Raw genomic sequence first — 11942 nt, forward strand, 5'->3', positions numbered from 1 at the left:
TGGGGTCTCAGAAAATGAGACATGATCTTTCTCAAAACAAATCACTTTGGAATAACCTAAAAAGTCATGGTAGGGAAAACAGGCTTCAGCTGTTGATTTGTCAGAATAAAATGCCCTTTTCCACAAATGGCAAAATACAAAATTCCAAACTGCATGGTGATGGTCTGTCTGGAAGGACTTGATGTTAGCCAGATTTTGCAAGGTGAAAGCATATTATGTAATGCACACACGCACACACAAACACACACACACACACACAACTGGAAATAAACCTAACATATTTCTTGATCTCCAATGAAGAGCACCTCTCTACAATCTGATTCCAACTCCACTTTACCACTTAAATGCTCCCTAAGAAAAAAAGGAAAACTTCTTCTAACTTTGGCTCTACTACTCATTATGATATACCAAAATCTTGGGCATCATCATTAATTACCAGAAAGTGAAAATGGTGATTTGCCTTTGGGATAAATGTGTTTTCTTTCATTAAAAGTTTTCCAATACACCCATACAGTCATATTCAATAACAGGACAGATGACAAGGGAATGGAATCTCTGAAGGATTTCAGGACCTGACACTGCCCCTTTATGAGCTCTGATATCTGGCTTCATTCAGCAATCCTCACAACACTTTATGGGAGAGGTAGGCACTTCTTTGTATCTGTCATAGAAAATGGATACACAAAGATGTTCTTCAAAGAGAGAGGAACTCAGAGCTACAATTCTTCAGTAACTGCTCATGAGCTGGCCTACATCTCTGTGAGTGACGCCATCTTTGCTGGTCCTAAGCAGCTGAGAAATCTGCAAGTTTAGATTTCTAGTTAAAGTTCTCTTCTCCCTCCTACAATCCACGGTGTCTTCCAAAGTGAACATTACAATGGTTTTGTTTTTCTCTTCCTCATTTATCTAATTTTGTCAATGTTTTCATTCGTCTAAAAACATGCCTATTTCATGGCTCATCACTTATTTGAAAATGTACTTTAATGTGACATGTATATATTAGATAAATGGTTTTTGTTTGTTGGGTGGAGGCTTATTCTTCCTGTAGGGGAAAAAAATAAAGTCAATTGCAGATGAAACATGAGCTATTGTTGTGTCAGGCCAGCAGATCACATGTCTGGGTTCTAGCCTGGAAAGGCATCTTGGAAACCTGGAAGAGAAGGGCTAGGTGGTGCAAGAGAAAGATGCAGCTAAGACAGTCATCCTGATCAAAGCTCAATTTACTATTCCAACACGCAATTATGTAGGAGGGGAAGGGGGCCCGATTGCCGCCAAAAAAATCCTGGGGTCCAGTAGCAGGGTGACCATGAGTATGACTCCGGAACAACAAAGCAGCAGGTTCGATCTGTGGGCGTGGCAGAACGATTGAGCAGCAAGCTTCACACCTGAGCAAACAGGTTTCAGGCTGAGGGGGTGGGGGAGGTTGCAAGCTATATAAAACAAGTATTCAATTAATCTGTGTATGCAAAGCATTTAATGGTGATGTTGGTAATATTTATTATTGTGGTTCACAAAAGAAGCTATATAAAACAAGTATTCAATTAATCTGTGTATGCAAAGCATTTAATGGTGATGTTGGTAATATTTATTATTGTGGTTCACAAAAGAAGGAGATCACTCAGATATGTGTCCAGCACCCAATTCCTTAGAAAAACAAATAAAACTCAGACTGTTATGAATCAACAGTATGCTAGGATCCCTCATTATTTAATCCCAAATAAATGATACAAGTGTAATTCAAGGTTCTTCTGTGTGAACAGAAAACTAGCACATTTTAAACATAATAGTTTGTTTTTTATCATTATGATGAGTATTGTGAAAATATAATCCATTATATATATGGACTAATTTGGGGGACATATTTCATTCACTCTTTTTTTTAATAAAAATTTTATTTGCTTGTTTTCTTTTCATTTATTTATTTAATGTATGTGAGTACACTGTAATTGTCTTCAGACACACCAGAGGAGAGCATCTGATCCCATTACAGATGGTTGAGAGCCACCATGTGGTTGCAGTGAATTGAACCCAGGACCATTGGAAAAGCAGTCAGTGCCCTTAACCACTGAGCCACTTTCTCAGTTCCTCATTCATATTTGATTATGTAACATGGATTTTAATTTTGTGTTACATTTTAAAGATTTCTTTCTTTATTTTTATTTTATGTGCACTTGTGTTTTGCCAGCATGTATGAATGGGAAGGTCCAATTCCCTTGGAAGTGGAGTTATACACAGTTCTAAGTAGCCATGACAATGTTAGAAATAGAACACAGGTCATCTGGAAGAGCTCTTAACTGCTCAGAAATCTCTCAAACATGCTGTGTAAAAATGTGTGTCATGCTGTTGAACAACAGAGGTAGAGTTGCATCACACACACATACACACACACACACACACACACTATTACATCATGAGTGAAGGGAAAGGAAAATATTTCTGAAATTGATATTCTGGATCAATGCCTATTCACTGTTTTCCAGAAAAATCTCCTGTGGTATGTCAAAGCAGTGCCAGATTAAAAAAAAAAAAAAAGACACACCAAATCAATTGAAAATCTCAGATAATTGAGAAGATCCTTGAAGACAGCACTGTCCAACCTGATCCTTACACCACTGTGTTATGAAGCCATCTCCATGGTGTCTCAGAATAAAACCCTGAAAACCATGGAAGTGTTGGCTCTTCAGATCCTTTTGCTTTGCCATGTTGTGGTTGGGACTGTGGGCAACATCCTTCAGTTTGTCCATAACTTCTCTCCAATCTTGACTGACTCCAGACTGAGACCCACACAGGTCATTTTAATCAACTTGGCTGTGGCCAATGCATTCATGCTCATTCTGTTTGTATATTCATATGAAATGACTGATATTGTTCCCATGAAACCTCCAACTGACCTCAAATGTAAACTTGCATACTTCTTTCACTCTTTGGCACGAGGCACAATCATGTGTTCCACCGGTGTCCTCAGCATCTACCAGTTTGTCACTCTTGTTCCTGGTACCTGGGCTAGGGTCATGTTCAGAGAAATATCCCCCAGGTTGTGAGCTATTGTTGTTACAGCTGCTGGTTGTTCAGTGTCTTAAATAATGCTTACATGCCAATGAATGTCAGTGGTCCACAGAAATCACACAATGACTCTGATTCTAAAGGCAATTGGATATGCTCCATCTATGGGGTCATTTTAGACATGAATTTCTTACGGTTTTCCCATGACATCATATTTCTTGGCATCATGGCCTGGACCAGTGTCTCCATCGTGATTCACCTAAACAGACAACACAAGAGAATGAACCACATACATAATCCCAATCAAAACAACAGAGGACATGCTGAGACCAGAGAAGCCCATCTTAATGCTGGTGGTCACATTTGTGAGCTTATATATTCTAGATTGTATTTTTATTTTATTTCACATTTCCTTTGTGGAATCTCGTCTCTGGTTGAGGCATGTCATAAAAGTTCTGACTCTAAGCTTCCCCACCATTTCTCCCTTACTGTTGATCTTTAGGGATCCTAGGTGACATTGTTCTCTGCTCATCATTGTGGGTCTGGAAATCCACGTGACTGGGGAAGCCGTTATAGAGGAACATTAAGGGCAAAACATGTCCAAACCCTGACAAAATCTCATCCTGACACCAGCAGGAGTAGAACTGACCCTGCCTTGCTCTAGGACTGCATCTACCCACACACATAGCCAGTCTATCCCCCACCTCTGCCAAACTGAGGTAATCATGTAGCCTAATGTCCAGTATGCAGGTTAAACTTCCTATCTCCTTATAAGAACATGTCCAGCTTGCACCAGGAATTCCTAATTAGGCAAATGAACCAGCCCCAGCAACTGGACCACGGCCAATGATGTACACTCATCCCAAAAAAACCTTACACTCTTTCCAAGGTTTTATAGACCATGCCACCCCTAATAAAGATGTCTGCTTCACTGAAAACCATTTTGAGAGAAAGATGTTTCTCCTGGACTCAACACTGGCTGAGATTCTGATAACATGCCTACACAAATATGCCAGTTTATTGGTTTTATAAAGGACAGCTACTTATTTCTTTGAGATACTTTTCTATCCAGCCACTTTGTGAAAGTTATTTATCATCTGTAGGAGATCTAATATATATTATATATGGTTGCTAATATATATATATATACTATCATGTCATCTATGAATGGTGATACTTTGACTACTTCCTTTCCAATTTGTATCCCATTGATTTCCTTTTGTTCTCTCATTGCTCTAGTTAGGACTTCAAGTCCTATATTGAATAGAAAGGGAAAGAGTGGGCAGCTTTGTCTTTTCCCTGATTTTAGTGTTATTGCTTTCATTTTCTCCCCATTAAATTTGTTACTGGTTATTGGCTTTCTGTACATTGCTTTTATTTCTTGGGGTACGTGCATTGTATTTCTGAACTCTATGAAATTTTTAACATAATGGGGTGTTGGATTTTGTCAAAGACATTCTGCCCATCTAATGAGATGATCCTGTGTATTTTTTCTTTCAATTTTTTATATGTGTTTACATTGGTGAATTTATATATATTGAGCAATCTCTGCGTCTAAAAAATGAAGCCTCCTTGATTGGGGTGGATGATATCTTTGATGAGTTCTTGGACTTGATTTGTGAGTATTTTGTTGAGTATTTTTGGATCTGTGTTCATAGGAGAAATTGGTCTGAAATTGTGTTTCTTTGTTGAGTCTTTGTGTAGTTTAGATATCAGGGTGACCATGAACTTGTTGAATGAGTTTGACAATGTTGGTTCTGTTTTTATTTTGTGGAATACTGTGAGGAGTATTGTTATTAGCTCTTTTTTACAGATCAATTTACTTCTGCCTAAAGCCATTTGGCTCTGGGCTTTTATATTGCTTGAAACTTTTGATGGTTGCTTCTAATTCCTTAGTGATTATAGGACTTTTTAGTGTATTTTCCTTATCCTCATTCAACTTTGATAAGTGGAGTCTATCAGGAATACCATCCATTTCACTTAGATTTTACAATGTTGTGGAGTACAGGATTTTAAAATAAGGTCAAATGATTCTTTGGATATTCTACATATATGTTTTTATGTCTCCCTTCTCATTTCTGATTTTTTAAAATTAGGATATTGTCTGTCTGCCTTTTACTTAGTTTGAATAAGGGCTTGTCTATCTTGTTGATTTCCTCAAAGAACCACCTCTTGGATTTGTTGATTCTTTCAGTAATTTTCTTTGTTTCCAATTTATTGAATTCAGCCATGAGCTTTGTTATTTCCTGCCATCTACTCCTCTTAGGTGTGTTTCTATCTTTTATCTAAAGGTTTAAGGAGTAAAATTAAGTTACTAGTATGCAATCGTTCTAGTTCGAGGCTAAGACTGAAGGAAGGACCATCCAGAGACTGTCTTACCCAGGTATGCATCCCGTAAACAACCACCAAACCCAGACATTATTGCATATACCAAAAAGATTTTGCAGACAGGACACTGATATAGCTGTCTCCTGTGATGTTATGCCAGTGCTTGTCAAATACAGAAGTGGATGCTCATAGTCATCTACTGAATGGAAAACAGGGTCCCCGATGAAGGAGCTAGAGAAAGTACCCAAGGAGCTAAAGGGATCTGCAGCCTTATAGGAGGAACAACAATATGAATTAACTAGTATCCCAGAGCTTGTGTCTCTAGCTGCATATGTAGCAGAGGATGGTCTAGTCAGCCATCAGTGGGAGAAGAGGCCCTTGGTCTTGGGAAAATTCTATCCCAGAGTATAGGGGAATGCCACGGTCAGGATGTGAGAGTGGATGCATTGGGGAGCAGGGAAAGGGGGAGGTTACAGGGGATTTTTGGAGAGAAAACTAGGAAAGGGGATAGCATTTGAAATGTAAATGAAGAAAACATCTAATAAAAATAAATCTAAAATTGTAAAAAGAATAATCACACTACAATTTAAAGAAAGGACAAAGCTAATTAAAAAGAGGAGCTTAAAAAAATGGGGGGAGCATAAGTGGGTAAATGAATCCTCCTATAAAGGAAAATAGTAAAAACTGTCCAGTTGAACTCTAGTCAGGTCTGAAGGGAAAAATTTAGAATCATATGGGAGAAAGATGACTGGAGAGAGAGAGAGAGAGAGAGAGAGAGAGAGAGAGAGAGAGAGAGAGAGAGAGAGGGAGGGAGGGAGGGAGGGAAGAAAATGGAATTGGGGGCATTTCAGCTGTGATGTAGAAACCTAGTACAATGGAATGGTCCTGGTATTTAGGATTCTGACCCTAGTTAGTACTTCAAGCAATTGATGACTCAGAATGTGTTATGACAATCTTCTGTAACAAGAAAAACCTTCTAGGGGTGGATTTTGTCCATCAACCCAGCCACAAAACCTTGCAAATACAACCTGTCTTGTCTTCAAGTTCATCATTGCACTGCAGCAATGATGGCTCAGAGGTTGTGGATGTGAGAAACCGATCCCTGATCTATCTTGAGTCCCACACAACAGAAAGGAGACCATGTATGATGCTGCCTAGATGCCCAGAAATTGGAAACCAGTTAAGCCGAAGATCTAGTCACTATTAGCAAAACAAACAAGCATACAAACAAACAAACAAGCAAACGGAACACTCAAGTCTGATGAAAACATTCCTAATGATATTCTGTGCTTACATAGTCTTTCTATAGCACCTGCTGGTAGTTGAGGCAGTGGCACATAGCCAAACATTTGATGGAGCTTGGGGGACTCTGAAGAAGGGAGGAAGGAAGAACCGGAGGATCCAGAGTGGTCAAGGACACCAAAAGAACAAGGCCCATAAAATCAACTATGCAAGGCTTATAAGGGCTTACAGAATGAATTTAATCATGGAGCATAAGTCTGACCTAGGAATTCTGCAAAATGTTATTGATCTTTACCTTAGAATTTTGTTAGAACTCCTAACATAGGAAGTGGGGCTGTATCTGACTTTTTGCCTACCCTGGGGATCCATATACTCCTACTAGACTATGTCATCCAGCCTTGATAGGAATAACGTGTGAAATAGTTCAGTCGCTAAGATCAGTTTCTATCATGCACAAAAATACAAATTCTATTCCCAGCACCATCTTAAAGGCTAACAACTATTGATAACTATAATTTCAGAGTTCTAGTTGCCCTTTTATTGCTCATGAGCACTGCACACATGTGGTACACTGACACACAGTATATCACACATAAACATAAAATAAAAATAAATAAATATTGTGTTTGGATCTGGCACTTGGGGTTTTACTTTTTGTCTTTGAAATGTAGAACGAAGGTCCTTGATTTATAACTTACCTGTTTGTATTTTCTCATTTCTCCTGCCACTTTTCATGACTTTATTTTCTATTGCTTTATAATATTCAGTCATTTCAATATTTAAGTTAATGGTGTTAAAAACTTTTAAAAATTAGTATTTGTTTTTGCATTGTACTGTGAGCTCAAAAGACTGATGTTTTAGTTAGAATCACTGTTAAAAACTGCATAGAGTATTTAGTAATGCCATGCTAATACTGTATGCGTTACAGTAGGTCACACACTATTATATTAGCTTAGTAGCTGTCACCATGAACAAACCAACAAGGGTAGATTCCAGGCTTTAAATAATAATAGGTGGCACACATACTGAGCCAAATTCTCTGCTGAAAACATAGAAGTGTTCTACTTAGAGACAATATTCCTGACACAAAAGGAGGTTGGGCAACTCAGCCACCCCCACTTGATAAAGGTCATTGATCCACTAGATCCTTTTCAATGGCTTTTGACTCCTAGACTGAAAACTAACATTACTATCATTGAAAAATAACTCTTACCATCTGTAATGATTTTGAAGTGCCTGGCCCAGAAAGTGGCACTACTAGAAAGTGAGGCCTTATTGGAATAGGTGTGGGCTTTTTGGAGGAAGTGTGTCAATGTGGAGATGGACAATGAGATCCTCCTCCTAACCACATGGGAGTTTGTCTTCTGCTAGAAGCCTTCAGATGAACAGGTAAAAATCTTAACTCCTGTTGTACCATACCTGCCTAGAATTGCCATTCTCATGATTTAATGGCCATAGGCTAAACCTCTGTACTTGTAAACAAGCCCCAATTAAATGTGTTCCTTATCAAAGTTGCCTTAGTCATGGTATCTGGTAACAACACTGGAAACTTAACTAAGACACCATTAAAATGCACTAGACTTGGTTGTCTTTCTCAAATTCTTCTTATTTACACATTGTCATAGTTGGAACAAGCTTGCCACTAATTCCAACTCAATTCTACATAGAGTTAGAAAAAGCAATTATCAGATGGGAGTGGTGGCCCACGCCTTTAATCCCAGCACTTGGGAGACAATGGCAGGAGGATTTCTGATTTAGAGGCCAGCCTGGCCTACAAAGTGAATTCCAGGACAGCCAGGGCTATACAGAGAAACCCTGTCTCAAAAAAACAAAACAAAGCAAAAAAAAAAAAAAAGCAATTCAATTCTCAAATTCATCTGGAATAACAAAAAACACAGGATAACAGGATAGTGAAAACTGTTCTCAACCATAAAAGAATTTCTAGGGGAATCACCATCCCTGACTTCAAGCTGTACTACAGAGCAATTGTGGAAAAAAAAAAAACCAAAAAAACAAAAAACAACTACATGGTATTGGTACGGTGACAGGCAGGTAGATCAATGCAATAGAATTGAAGACCCAGAAATGAACCCACACACCCCATGGCCACTTTATTTTTGACAAAGGAGCTAAAATCATCGAATGGAAAATAGACAGAATTTTTAACAAATGGTGCTGGTTCAACTGAAGGTCAGCAAGTAGAAAACTGCAAATTGACACGTTCTTATCGCCTTGTACAAAGTTCAAATCTAAGTGTATAAAGGTCCTCCACATAAAACCACATACACTGAAACTAATAGAAGAGAAAGTGTGGAAGAGCCTTGAGCACATGGGCACAGTGGAAAATTTCCTGAACAGAACACCAATCTCTTTATGTTTTAGCATCAACAATTGACAAATTGAATGGGTGTTGGATTTTGTCAATTTCTTTCTTTATTTCTTCTTTGACCAAGGTATCATTGAGTAGAGTGTTTTTCAGCTTCCACTTGAATGTTGGATTTCTATTATTAATGTTATTAATAGTCGGCTATCATTGGGAAGAGAGGCCCCGTGGTATTGTAACTTTATATGCCCCAGTACAGGGGAAACACCAGGGCCAAGAATTGGGAGTGGGTGGGTAGGGGATCAGGGGGACGGGGAAGGGTATAGGGGACTTTCGGGATAGCATTTAAAATGTAAATAAAGTAAATACCTAATAAAATCAGGAAAAAAAGAATTGACAAATTGAACCTCATAAAATTACAAAGCCTCTATAAGGCAAAGGACACTGTCAATAGGACAAAAAGGCAACCAACAGACCTGAAAATGATCTTTACCAGGCGTACATCCGATAGAGAGCTAATATCAAATATGTGCAAAGAACTGAAGAAGGTAGACTCAAGAGAACCCAATAAGCCAATGAAAAATGGTTTACAAAGCTCAACAAAGAATTTCCGACTGAGGAATATCAAATGGCTGAGAAGCACCTAAAGAAATGTAGAACATCCTTAGTCACTACAAAAAAGGCAATTCAAAACAACCCTGAGATTCCACTTCAAACCATTCAGAATGGCAAAGATCAAAACTAAGGTGACAGTAAATGCTGGCCAGGATGGGGAGAAAGAGGAACATTTCTCCATTGCTGGTGAGATTCCAAGCTGGTTTAACCACTCTGGAATTTAGTTTGGAGGTTCCTCAGAAAAGTGGACATAGTACTACCAGAGGACCCAGCTATAGCACACGTGGGTGTATATTTTAAAAAAATGCACCAAAATATAACAAGGAAACAACCTCCACTATGTTCATAGCAGACTTATTTATAATAGCCAAAGCTGAAAAGTACCAAGATATCCCTCAACAGAGGAATGGATAGAGAAAAATGTGATATATTTATGCAATGGAATACTACTCAACTATTAAAAATAACGACTTAATGAAATTCTTAGGCAAATGGATGGAGCTAGAAAATGCAATCTGAGTGATGAAACCCAATCACATAAGAACACACATGATATACATTCATGGGTAAATGGATATTAGCCCAGAATCTTAGTCACTGAGCCATTTCTCCAGCCTCAGAATTAGCATTTTCAGAAGCTTAAGATTCAATTAAATTTTTTTCTATCATTTTTATTTTACATTGCTCTATTTAGAGCTGTAGTTATTCTTTCCACATATTTAGTGAAAGATTTGTTTAAACTCTGGGTGATCTTTGTAAATCTCTCCAGTCTTTTGGAATTAGATGATTTTCTCTGGCCTAGTTACTACTTATCTGTTTTACATATGATGAATGTAAGCCATAGATTGTTATTGCTCCCTTAAATCTTTGTAGATCTTTTGCCTCTGTGGTTCACTACTCAAAATTTTGATAACTTACTGGAACCTCTTCACTTGGTTCTAATGCCAATATCAGGACTGGAAAATCCTTTAAAGTTTTTTGGACACATACTGCTTTTTGCAGACTTGCCACTAAGTGATTGTCTAGGCTTTGCATTTAATTCCTCTGAAATTTTATGAATCAAAGGATTCATAAAAGCCTGTTCCAGAAGCTGTTAGCTTCTGTAGTGCACAATCTCACCTGTGCAGAGTACTCTTGGCAGAGTCAGAGTCCCGGAACCAAGATTTCTACTGGCTGGTCTCTTCTTAATCACCGCTAATTTCTTAGCTCCGGCTAACCAGCATCAATAGCCCCAGTAATGCCAAGTTTTTGCCTTAGTAGTTCTGGTATCTTGTTCATCACAGCTAAGCAGAACCACAGAATCTTCACAATCTTCACAATCCAAAATAGCAATGGTCCTGAAGAGAGTCTTTAATTTTCCCTCTGAATTTTCACAAGCCAGGCCTCCATTTTCTGCACTGTTCTCAACATTATCTTCCAAGCTCCTACACAACATCTCACAGAGCTCTTAATACCGAATGGACCTTCTGGCCCAACGTTCCAAAGTTCTTCCACAGTCCTCACCAAAATACAGTCAGGTTGTCACAGGAACACCCCAATTCTGGGGCCAATTAGTATTAGTCATGGTTTCTATTCCTGAACAAACATCATGGCCAAGAAGCACTTGGGGAGAAAAGGGTTTATTCAGCTTAGTCTTCCACATTGCTGTTCATCACCAAAGGAAGTCAGGACTGGAACTCAAACAGGTCAAGCAGAAGCTGATGCAGAGGCCATGCAGGGATGTTCTTTACTGGCTTGTTTCCACTGGCTTATTCAGCTTGCTTTCTCATAGAACCCAAGACTACCAGCCCAGAGATGGCACCACCCACAAGGGGCTCTCCCCCCTTGATTACTAGTGGAGAAAATGCCTTGCAGCTGGATCTCATGGAGGCATTTCCCCAACTGATGCTCCTTTCTCTGTGATAACTCCAGCTGTGTCAAGTTGTCACAAAACTTGCCAGTACAAATACCAAATAAATGAGAGATATAACCTATAGAAAGCACCTCCAGTAGATAAGCACAACCCCAGATGAGGGATGCGGGGCACACAACCATCGAAAAATTTTCAACCCAAAGTTGTACCTGTCCAAAGGGAAGACAGGGACAAAACAAATGGAGCAGAGACCTAAGGAAAGGTCATTCAGAGTCTGCCCCACCAAGGGAACCATCCCATCTGCAGAGACCAAACACCCAGACTATTTCAGAGGTCAAGAAGCACTTGATGACAGAAGCCTGGTCCCTTAAAGGCTCTGCCAGCACCTGAGCAATACAGATGCAGATACTCATAGGCAACCATCAGACTGAGTCCAGGTACCCCAGTGGTAGAGCTAATGGAAGGACTAAAGAAGCTGAAGAGGATTGAAACACCATAGGAAGAACAAGATCAACTAACCAGACCACGAAAAACTTCCAGGAACTAAACTACGAACCAAAGAGTATACCTGGATGGCTC

At 39.0% G+C, this 11942-nt stretch overlaps 1 pseudogene; it reads left to right on the top strand.

The window, feature by feature from the left end:
* The first annotated feature begins 2603 nt into the window (after nt 1–2603).
* LOC110289219 lies at nt 2604–3590 on the top strand (annotated as a pseudogene).
* Nucleotides 3591–11942: the final 8352 nt, after the last annotated feature.

The sequence above is a fragment of the Mus caroli genome, unplaced genomic scaffold, assembly GCF_900094665.2.
Source record: "Mus caroli unplaced genomic scaffold, CAROLI_EIJ_v1.1 scaffold_13782_1, whole genome shotgun sequence".
Lineage (NCBI taxonomy): Eukaryota > Metazoa > Chordata > Mammalia > Rodentia > Muridae > Mus > Mus caroli.